Source organism: Pteropus vampyrus, unplaced genomic scaffold, assembly GCF_000151845.1.
Source record: "Pteropus vampyrus isolate Shadow unplaced genomic scaffold, Pvam_2.0 Scaffold560, whole genome shotgun sequence".
NCBI lineage: Eukaryota > Metazoa > Chordata > Mammalia > Chiroptera > Pteropodidae > Pteropus > Pteropus vampyrus.
In genome coordinates this window covers 430581-443438 of record NW_011889341.1, presented here as the reverse complement: position 1 = coordinate 443438, position 12858 = coordinate 430581, and positions in this window count along the sequence as shown.

The following is a 12858-nucleotide window of genomic DNA, read 5'->3' as shown; positions in this document are numbered from 1 at the left end:
TGCTACAGTCACTATGGAAAAGTATGGAGGTGCCTCAAAAAAAATGGATATATCTTTTGACGCAGCAATTGTACTTTTGGTATTTATCCAGAGAAAACCAAAAAATTCATAAAGATCTATGCATCCCTATGTTCACGGCAGCACGATTTACAATAGCCATGATATGGAAGCAACCTAAATGCCCATCAGCAGATGATTGGATAAAGAAGTTATGCTTCATATATACAATGGAATATTACTCAGCTGTTAAAAAAATGAAATCCTACCATTTGCAATGACATGGATGGACCTCGAGGTTATTATGCTGAGTGAAATAAGTCAGACAGAGAAAGATAAATACCATATGATTTCACTTATATGTGGAATCTAATGAACAAAAAGAACAAATTAATCAAAAACTGACTCACAAATAGACAATTTGATGACAGAGGGGATGAAATTGGTGGCTGGGAGAATGGGGTGATGGATTAAAGAAGTACAAATCAGTAGTTGATAGATGGTCATGGGGATGGGGAGCACGGCATAGGGGATGCAGTCAGCAGTAATGTAATGGCTAGGTGGAGGGCCAGAGAGAAAGAGCAAACAGGGGGATCGTTTTATAAACTATATAGTCTAATCAATGTACTGTGTAGTTGAACTAATAAAATAAAATTAAAAAAAAATGAAGTTTTGATATTAAGGCATTAAAGATGTTTAATTGCCATTTCAATTTTTAAAAATGACATCACATTTTCATAGGACTTTAGAGTTATTTTTGGTACTTATTTTCTTATAAAAATCCAGTGATACACATAAGAAATGCCCACTTTTCAGCTAGGAAAACTGGGGCTCAATGAGACAGGATGAGTATACTAAAAATTCAGTATTCCTTTCATTTATCTTAAATGTATACGTTATATATCCAGAATAAAGTAGGAGAATCATTTAATATAATTCCGGATCTCCTGGGATGGGTATAAGGTGGCAGGGTATCTAAAGCACATATTATACAATGGTAATAAATGCATCCACAATAAATTAGTTTGAATTACCTTGATCCAAGAACCTCAATACCATCAATTATTAGAAGTATTTGATGAAAAAATTGAAAAACAAAGACAAAAAAGAAAATAGTATGGAAGGGTTAATCATCTCTCATATACAATAGCAAAAATGGAAAGCAAAGCAAAGCTGGTATCTGTCAGAGTATTTCATTCTAACAGTAACTAAAAATGCAGAAATTAAATGCTCTGATTTATTAGTCTTCAATCTAAAGGTTAAGCACTTTCTCATGATTTATACCCAATTGAGAATATTTCATTGAGAATTTATGTCTAAATCATATGTATACCTAAAGTTTCTGAGTTCCTTTTCAAGAAAGCTCTTGGAAGTTAGATTAAAATCCACTTTGGCCCTTGCCTAAATTGCAGGCAATAAGTGACCTTTTGAAATCCTGGCATTTTCTTGAAGTCCTTTTGCATTACATTTCAAGATACGTATAATCATTCCTCACAGATTACATGTTAATTAACTAAGGTTGGAAGCACATCGTGACAGCAACTATACTTTCCGTTTTTTGAAGTGATGTAAAAATTCCTGAGAACAATAGGCATCATTTCCAACCTAATTTTAGTGAGAGCATATACTCTAATAAAAAGGTCATGATGATTCAAGAAGATGATGTACAGATGAGAGTCTAGTTGAAATTTTATAGTACTATAGATATACCTACAATTTTGCATGCAGCAATTTTTTAAATCTAGAGCAATCTGGAGAGAAGGAACAAAGGTAATTTATAGACTCAGAAACAACTGAAGTAGCTAGTCAAATGCTTAAAAATTTTATATATATGTATGTGTATATATCTACATATGTATGTATACATGCATATGTACGTACATATATACACATGTGTGTGTATCTATCTATATATATATAGAGAGAGAGAGAGAGAGAAAGAGAGAGAAGAGAGAGAGAGAGAGAGAAAGAGAGAGAAGAGAAAGAGAGAGAGAGAGAAAATAATCAGAAATTCAAGTATATCTCCTGCAAGAGTATATAAATATTAACAACCAAAGTAAGTAGGGCTACATCATTCCATTCCATGAGAGAAGAGGTGAAGAAAAGCTGTGAATAAAGAGGCAGCCAATTATTATGGGAAGGATATGACAAGTGAAAAAAGTCCGACCCTAGGTTCAAATCCTAAAGCAGTTGCTTTCACCTGAAAAAAGACATATTTTTCCTATTGAAATAAGATTATGAAGTGAAAAAAATGTGAAATGAAAGCATTCTGTAAACTAAGTTGCTATATAAATCTATGTGATGCTTTTGATAGCAACACATTAAAATCCCAATAGGGGATATGTTAATATGTTGATATCAGAAGCAAGAATTTTAAAAAAGGATAATGAAATAGGCCTTCTTTCTTGATTCCTCTTTAGTAGATCATATCTCCGTCTAGTGTCTAATATCCTGGGTGCTCTAGAGTCAATGTTATGGTTCATGGTTTTCTAAGTTCAGACCCTCTATATTCTTATTTATAAAATACATAATACCTATCATATTTTATGGGTTTTAGAATAAAAATAAATATGTGGACTATAAAATACGTAGCATAAAATATGAATCTGATTTGTTTAATTATAATTCATATTATAATTCATAGTGATAGAAGAATTCAATGATGATTTATGTCAGTGGGTCTCAGCTTTGATTTTGCGAGGCAGCAAATTGTCATAAAGCACAAACTCAAGCCAGACTGCCTGGGTTCAAATCTTACCTTAATGCTTAATTTCTTACTCTGCCTCAATTTTCTCATTTGTATGTAAAAAGGATAAAAATAGCCTCTACCATATGGGGTTATTATAAAGATTGAGTTAGTGTTTGTGAACTACCTAGAATAGTGCCAGGTAATAGTAAATACTGTAGAACTGTGCTATTAGAATTTAATTATTCTTCAAAATCATAGATTTGATCTATATCTATAATAGATGATAGGTGATAGATAATACTAAGTATATATCCTATATAGAATATATATGATACATATCATATACACGTGAAAATATTCTACTAGTCAAGAGTAATAATTATAGTTACTGTGTTCATTGAAATATATAGAGGAAAGAACCTACTAAATGGGAGATGATATTCTCCAATGATGTATCTGATAAGGGGTTAATATCCAAAATTTATAAAGAACTCATACAACTCAACACCAAAAAATGTCCAATCTAATTAACAAATGGGCAGAAGACCTGAATAGACATTTCTCCAAAGAGGACATACAGATGGCCAACAGACAAACAAAAAGATGCTCAACATCACTAATCATCAGAAAAATGCAGATTAAAACCACAGTGAGATATCACCTGACACCTGTCAGAATGGCTATCATCAATAAATCAAAGAACAATAAATGTTGGCGAGGATGCAGAGAAAAGGGAGCCCTTATACATGGTTGGTGGGACTGCAAATTGGTACAGCCACTATAAAAAACTGGAGGTTTCTCAAAAAATTAAAAATGGATCTTCCTTTTGACCTAGCAATTCTATTTCTGGTTATTTATGTGAAGAAATCCGAAACAGTATTTCAAAAAAATACATGCACCCCAATGTTCACTGTAGCACCATTTACAATAGTCTAGATATGGTAGCAACTTGTGTCCATCGATGGATGAAGGAATAGAGATGGTGTATATACATATATATGCATATGTATATATATACACACATACACACAATGGAATATTACTCAGCTATAAAAATAAAATCTTACTATTTGTGATGACATGGCTGGACCTAGGGGTATTATGCCAGTGAAGTAAGTCAGACAGAAAAAGAAATACTAAATGATCTCACTTATGTGTGGAATCTAAACAATAGAATAAGTGAACAAACAAAACAGAAACAGACTCAGATGCAGGGAACAAGCTGATGGTTGCCAGACAGGAGAGGATTTGGGGGGCTGGCTGTAAAAGGTGAAAGGACTTACAAGTCCAAATTGCCAGTTACAAAACAGTCACGGGGATGTAAAGTACAGCTTAGGGAATATAGTCAGTAATATTATAATTACTATGCATGGTGTCATATGGGTACTAGATTTATCAGGGTGACTACTTTTAAGTTATATAAATGTCCAACTACTATGCTGTACGCCTGAAACTAATGTGCTACTGAATGCCAACTGTTATTGAAAAATAGCCACATGTACTAACTAGCTGTAAAAAAAACATTATTTCCATAGCTCTAAGGCCTGGAGAAACTGGCAGCATCACTGAAATCCTGGCACTTAGAGTACAATAACACTCACTTGTGGATTATATGCCACTGAATACTTTGTACGTACTGGTGCAAGGTATTTCCTGGTGCTGACATTTGCAGTTTCATGAGTGACAATCTCCTTCTATCCTAAAGTATTTGGTCAAGTTTGAGAAAGTACATTAGTTGTCCCTATGTAGATTTTGAAAATATTCACAGTGTGTGCCTCCTTTAGTAGACAGGATTTATGAAACGATAATGTAAAAGAGTACAACAATAACTTTAAGCCAAGCGTGTGTTTCTTTACTGGAATATCTTGAATGAAACCTAGCATTTGGTTTATACCATTTTAAAAATAAAAAGCTGTCTCTAAAATATAGTTAGTGGGCAGAACAACTAAACATATTTTAGTTTCCAAAGTTGAGAATCCATATACACTATGACAGAGAATGATGCTACTTAAAAATAAGGAGAACTTCAAAATCAGGAACTAAGGAAATATTGCAACCCTCTACAATAGAGAGTAAATGTTCTCAAGGCAAACAGGACAATCTGAGGTCTGCCTGGAGCAGAAAGTTTCTCCTGTGATGAAAATACAATGACACCGAGGAAGCTATTTCTTTTGTACAGGCAGGTCATCCAATCTTCTATATAATAGTTTTTGCAATGATAAAAATCTAAAAATTTTACAAACCAAATTTTATAAGGTCAGTTTTTCAGTTTACTCTGAAAGACGGAACTTTCAGACAAACCAGGCCTTCATTTTGAGATGGCCTGAGAATCAATTTACCTACGGACTCTACATTGTTTTTTGGTGGGTAGATTCTTTATCAAAAGAATGGGAATAAAAAATATAACTTGACTGATTAATGGCTATAAGTTGTAAAATCCTGATAGATCTATATCGATAGAAAAGGAGACACGATAGCCCAGAACTCGCACCACCTAGGATAGGTCTTGGCTGGGACCCAAGAAAGTTTGTCTTTCCTTTTTCCAAGTTCTACAAAAATTTCTTTAGCTAGCCTAAGATCATAGATAAGGCTATAGCCATAAACTTTTTTCTTCCGCTTCTGGTCCAGAAGACATTTTATAATGGTGGTGATATTTGCAATGACTTCATGCATTGTGTGTTGACTGTAAAATAATTTCCTTTGACTTTCATATAAAGATGACAGGCAGGTCCCCGATGCTCATGTGAAATATTTATAGAAACACATAAATATATGTATAATTGCATTAGAAATGCAAATCAAGAATATTAATTCAGGTCTTAACATCTTAAAAAGAAATCCAAAGATAAAATAGACATGGCAGACTAATACATAATTTCAGGACAACAGAGAAAAACATAGGAAGAATATGCATGCCATTGACTTGGGCATTTTGCATACAATAAAGTAGGCAACTCTCTGGTTTATAATATCAGAAGTGCTTTCTGAGGAGGCATAAGGCTTTCTTTCTCCTAGCCTCCATTATGATTATTAAAATTTCCCTCTCTTTTTTAATGCTTTTGGAATGCAGTGAAGTAGAGAGCAGAACATATAGGACAAATCTCACAGCATTCTCAAGTTAAAAATTTGTCCTGCGAATGTGTTGACATTGAACAAACCCTGGAAGAGCAATTGGTATGTTGTAGTTTGTCTTTCCTGGCTTTCAAGGAAAGTATTATAGACTATTTCAAAGTATCCAGATATTATTTTCCCTTTGTAGAATCAGCTAACTGGGCACTAGAGAGAAATAAGATACTTCTCCTCAGTCCAGAAGTATCACACTATTAAAGTATACCAGACTTCAGAAATAATGGCAAGTGGCTTAGTATTTCAAGCAAAACTCCAATGTAATACCAAAGAGAAAGGATGCTAAGAGCACCCAAGGAGAACGTGGGGGTAATCAAAAATAAATAGTCTATATTGTTTAATGGAAAAATATAAATGTGAATGAAACTCATTATTTAAAAATTAATGAAACAGAAAGAAATTATATGGAGCCTTCAAAAAGATTTCATGGTCAGGGGATAAATAAAACACACCTACGCTTATAACATATTGAGTCTAATTAATAAAGTTTAGAAATCATCTGCTTTGTACAATCATTTAAAATCAAGACGAAACTTAGATAACCGATCATAAAATAAAATCATAAGAGACTAAGGTGGAAAGGTCACTTACTTCAATGTACAAAGTATTAAAGAATAATAAAGACATCAGAAGAGTGAGTAAGCCAAAGAGAAATGCGGGAATAAAAATTGGCATCTAAAGTCAGAGCAAAAAATGACCCTGTAGAATGTCAGATCAATAGTGTAACATTCAAATCTGACAATCTATTATAACATTACTAATAAAGCATTTAATTTCAAAATACTGCTGATAAGAGTTTATAAGTAGTATAGCATTTTGGAAGGTAAAACAGCAATAGGTAAAGAAAATAAAGGCCTTGAAATGGGCCTGTTCATTTAATAAGAACAGTCTCCATCTTTAATAAATAACATGATCAAATATTTGTTTATAAGGACATCTTATATTACTTATATATTTTTTCATTATTACAAAATTAAACTTTCATTACAAACACATAACCTGTGAGTTCCATTTTTCCCCTTCAGTGACACTTAGTTACCCCAGTTAGCTGGCTTTAATCGAGACTGGTTAGCCTCTCCAACTGCATAAGGTTTCCCTACACCTTATCCAAGGAAATCCTTTCTTCTCTCCTGTATACTGGACCTCTTATTTTCTGGATCCCAAACCTTCCCCATTAGTGCTTTAAGTCTTTCTTTTAGTGTAGAACATCCTTCAGTAGCTTCCTGAGAAAGGACGTTTGAGAGAAAGATGGGTTTTGATATACTGAATGTCTAAAATATCTATACTGTGCCATCATATTTGGTGAATAGTTTGGCTCTATGTGGAATTATGAATTGGAAAAAAGTGTCCCTCTTTTCTTCACTGTCTTTAGGTTCCAGTTTAAGAATTCTGAATGTCAATTGTAATTAAAAAGTAAAAATAAAAATAAAATTCTGATCATTCTGATTCCCATTCCTTTGTATATAACCTGATCTATTTTAAAGTTTTATCTCTAAAAACTTATGGGATTCTCTCTCCGCTACCCCTGTTTTCTCCCATTGGTTGATATTAGACTTCTTGAACTGATTCTCCAAGTTTCTTAAATTTTCTTTATTTTTCATCTCTAAATTTATGGAATCTTTTTTTTTTTTTTGTCTTTCAGAGAGATTCTCTCACTTTTATATCTCAACCTTTCATGTACCAAACTTGATTTTGCTACTTTTTAAGATTTCAAATAGCTCTTACACTTTGAATAGGCTTTTGTTTCATCACTATTTTCTTCATCTCTAACTCCTTCTGCTTTATACATTATCTCCTCTGAGTCCCTACTGTTTTAACTATCATCTTGTCTTTTAGGTTAAATGCTTTCCTCAGTGTTTACTGACAGTTCATATTTAAAGGTGAAGTACTAAAATGTGGATTAGAAGCTCTGCGTGGGAGATGGTGGGGTAGGGGAGTCAACTGATAGGCTTCATGGTGTAATAGGGTAGAAATCCTTTTGACCTGGGTATCCTGATGAAAATTTTGCATCTTTCGGGGAAAAAGAAACTAATATTTTTTATATATGCGAGATGAAGTTCTGAACTTCCGAAGACGAGTACTGACAGGACTAAAAAACCATCTAACGTCCATCTAATGTCCAATTTCCTCTCACTGAAAGAAGCGTCACATGTGGAGAAGGCATCGATCATCCTGTTCTTTTTAGTGACTTTTCTTAGTAGTACTTGGGGAGAAATTTTATAAGAAAAGATTCAGCGAGTATTTTCTTATGACTAGTGAACTGAGGCTAAAATGATCATAGGCCATGAGAACAAATTGATTCAGGTGCTCTTTCCTGGTATATGCATCATGTGAAGCAGTCTTCAATGTCACTACTGAGTAAATCATGAAATAAAGCTGAGAGGACATTTTTCCTTGATTATAAATAACATTTGGAGAAATTCTGGAAGATATAAGACTGAATGTTATACTTTATATGAAATTTGACTACTTTATAATTGTTCACAAATTCATAAGATAGAACTTGAGAGAATGAAAGCCACAAAAGATTATAAATCTTGCCCAAGATCACACGAGTAGTCTAATGGTAGCTGCCAAACCAAAACCCTTGTTTTCGACTTCCAGTGTTTTATCTTATACTAGTGTGGTGCATTCTAAACGAACCATTTGTAACCAGACAGAAAAAAGTCCTAGTTCCAAAATTACATTTTATAGCTGTATGGCCATGGGCATGACATTAAGTTCAGTTCACTCATTTGTAAAAATAGAAAGAAAATAACTACTTCTAGCATTGCGGTGAAGATTAAATAAGATAACATATAAAGTACCTCCCACAGTTGCTGTAATATTCTAAGAGCTCAAATATTTGTTTTAATCAACTGTTTAGTTAAGACCTACCGTGACCCAGGCACAATACTATGTGTTGAGGCTACAATACTGAGCAAGACATGTGGTTTCTGCCCACAAAAAAATCTTACAGCCCACTAAGAAAGAATAAACAATTACAATGAAGAGAACAAATGGATTGCAGTGGCAGAGAATAATGATGAGGATGTGGCTACCGATAGAGTGGTAAAAATGAAATAATATTAAAATAGTTAATGATGGTCCACCATAGGCATGGGTGCATTTGTCTAAATTTGAAACCATTACAGCTTGAACTAGTGCAGTAACAATGAAGATAGAGGAAATTTGACAGAAGATGAGTTTGAGAAATAGATGTCCAAGTAGAGACCTTTCAGAAGCTATGTGGATTTGAATCTGAAACTCGGTGAAAAGGTAAAGGACATACATAACTTTGGGCATCATTAGCATACATATGGTATCTGAAGCTAGAGAGGAACCTTTTACTTAAGGATACAGAGAACAAAGTATGAAGAGGGTGTAAGACATAGCCCTGGAGCACTTTAATAGTGAGGGAAAAAAGTCAGCAAAAGAGATGGATAAAAGGTTAATAAAGTTAGAGAAAAAGCTGGGGTGTGATATCACTTTAGCTAAGAGATCATTTCTAAAGGAGGTGGTTCATTGTATTTAATGATGCTTGAAGGTGTTTTTCTTTTATCATAGTGAAAAAATGTTTAAAACGCATGCTTACTTTCTTCTTGCCAGTGCAGTTGGCTAGCTTCTTTCCTCATGGGCTCCACCTGTCCATTTGACCATTGGTTAAGGAAGCAAAATCGGAGCCCATCAAAGATTTTGGAGTAGTTGAGTGATATAGGGCAAAGCTTCCATTACTCTTTAACAATGATTTCTTTCACTACATTTTTTATTGTGATAAAAATATAACAAGTTTATAATTAAAGTGATAAATTGTTCTCACTTATTTCTGTACTGTACACTTAAAATTGACTATATAGGTATTATTGTACACCAGATGGAGAACTTTCTCATTGCATTATTGACACTATATCCACTGTACAACAATTTCCCATTTATACCCCTCCCCCACCCCTTGGCAACCATCATTCTATACTTTTCTATAAATTGACTACCTTAGAAACCTCATATAAGTGGATTCATACAGTGTTTATTATTTTGTGATTGGCTCATTTCACTTAGCATAATGTTCTGAACGTTCTTCCATGTTTTGGTGTGTGACAAGATTTCTTTCTTTAAAGATGAGTAATAGCTCAATGTTTGTATATACCACATTTTCTTTATCCATCCATGGACATTTAGGTTGTTTTCACATCTCAGTTATTGTGACGAGTACTGTGATGAACATAGGAATGCTAGTATCTCTTCAAGTTCCTGATTTTTGGAGAAAAAGAGATCGTGGGATATGATAGTTTTATTTTAACTTGAGGAGTCTCCATACTGTTTCCCATAGACTACACCATTTTACAATCCCACCAACAGAATTCCAGTTACTCCAGGTCCTTACCAACACTCTTTTCTTGGATTGTAGCCATCCCAATGTGGGCGAGGCGACATCTCATTGCGGTTTTGATTTATAAGTTTTGTGATGCTGAACATAGTTTCATGTGCTTGTTGACCATTTGGATATCTTCTTTGGAGAAGATGTCTATTTAAGTCCTTTGCCCATTTTTAAATCGGGTTGTTATTGAGTTATTGGAATTCTTTCTACATTCTAGATATTAACCCCTTATAGGATATGATTTGCAAATATTTTACCCCATTCTATAAGTTGCCTTTTCACACTTGATTTTTTCCTACACTGAGAAGTTTAAGTTTGATGTAATCCCACTTGTCTGTTTTTCCTTTTGTTACCTGTGCTTTTAGTGTCATAACCAAGTTTTACTACACATAGTATTTCACTAAATTTCTGTTTTTACCATATTTAAAATAAGAAAGACTTAAAGCGGTAATTTGATATATTCAGTGTACTTTTTATCTCTATTGAACAATGACAATGAGATTCATTTTAGAGTTTCTGTGAAGTACAGGGTTTCAGAAATCTCTGGCCGTAAACCGAGGCCTGGCTGGCCTACTCTAGCACACCATATGGCCTGCTTAATTAATGGCCACTCTGTGGTGACATTGGTAACATGTGTTTTACAATTCAGTAACTTCAACGATCAACAGGATTTTACTGAGATCATAGAATTGAAGACTGATTAAAGTTGAAGTATGAAAAATGATTAGAAATTAAGAAATCAAAATTAATATCACTTGCAGATGAGAGAGTTTGTCTTTCAGCAAACCCAAAGAATATATTGAAAAGCTACTAAAAGTTTTCATTGAGGTGACTGGCTTCTTAGCCGAAACACGGAAATCAGTAGTTTTTCCATAGATAAGGGATAATCAGCTTAAAAACAAAGAAACTTACAATGTTCAACAGCCATAAAATATGAAACACAGCAGTAAGCTCAAGCTGAACTGCGTAAATACAATATGAAAGAAGCTATAAAATTTAGGTAAGGGACATAAAAGATGACACAAATAAGCACATTTTGCTTTTGGCTAGAAAGATACAGCATAGTAATGATGCCAACTCTTTCAAATTAAACTATGTTTTATGCAATAGCACTTGAAATGTAAACTATTTGGGAACTTGTCAAAATGAGTAAAATTTATGTGGAAAACAAACAGTAGAGATCATCCAGCGAAATTCTGATAAAAGAGGGTGATTGTGCATATCAACCCCACTAGATATTAAAATGTATTACAAAGCTGAAGTAATTAAGGCAGTATGTTACTGGCTAAAGAACACACTGACAGATTGTCCTAACTGAAGAGAGTACAGAAATAAGTTTTCCTATAAGTATAGAATTATTTAAAAATAGAAACTGAGGTTTTACTGAAAGTTAAACCTCTTAGAGACTCAAGAAAGACTAAATCAAAACCTAAATTCTCAATAGGCTAATATTCCAAACTTAATTAAGGCAATCCTTAATATTAAGTAAACTGGTAATCTATCCCTGAAGTACTTATAATTTATTCTCCCCAATTTTTGTTTCCTTGGGCTTATATCTAGTTTTCGCCCATAAACTATATTTTACATAGTTGCAAGATAATATAAAATGATAAATATCTTCATAACTTATTTCATGAACACTTTCCTGTTTTTCTATATAACCTTAATGAAAAATTTAACAGTTCTAGATAATTCTGGAATGGTATGTCGTGATTTTAAAACAATATTGTGCTTTATTTAACTTTTGTTCAGGTTTTTATTATATAAACAGCATACAGCTATTTAGTCTACCTTTTCAATTATTCTTACACTGTGGAAAGTACATTTCTGGAACAAATGTTTTAGTAAATATAAATTGCCTTTTGAAATGGTTCTATGAATGTATATTGCAATAAATATCTGACTGTTTAACTAGGTTTTCATAATGTATTTACTTTCCCCAGTTCCACACTGAAAGGATAATTTGATTATATTGTAATCTATATTACATGAATTGATAGTGATGCTGAAAATTTCTGCATTTATTGATTATGTATACATGTACATCGTTTTGTTTTAATTACCAATATTATTCCCTTTACCCATATACACATTTCTTTATACATCAGAAATTAACTTAAGTACAAATATCATTCACTATTAAACCAGAAACTCTAGCCACGTTATGTCTGATAGGAAAACTTTTCTATTAACCAGTGATGAGCCCAATAAAAATTTAACTGAAATAATTCCTATAAGTAATAAGTACAGATTTCAAATAAACAAAGGCTGCTTTTTTAGATTAAATGTAATAACAAAGCTAAAAATACCTTCGGTGATGAGAACGTAGGAGGAAAGTGGGAAGAGAAAAAGTAGCTTGGGTAAAGGGTACTCAGAAGCAGCACTGATAGTTTGTCATAACAAGAAGACATGTAGGAAAGACCAGCAAGAGAAAAGGCTGTTTTCTAGATGCAGATGAATTTCTAACACCGACTCAAGGAGAAATAGAAAACCAGTGAGACCTATAATCATTTTGAAACTGGTATTCAAAAATCTACCCCCAATAAAGCACCAGGTTATTTTTAATGAACATTTTAAAGACATAAATAATGTGCATAGGATAGAGTTTAAGGGTAGGGATTATGAAGAGCTGCCTGACTTATTTTATGAAGCCAATTCAACCTCCATACAAAATCAATAAGTATAATAA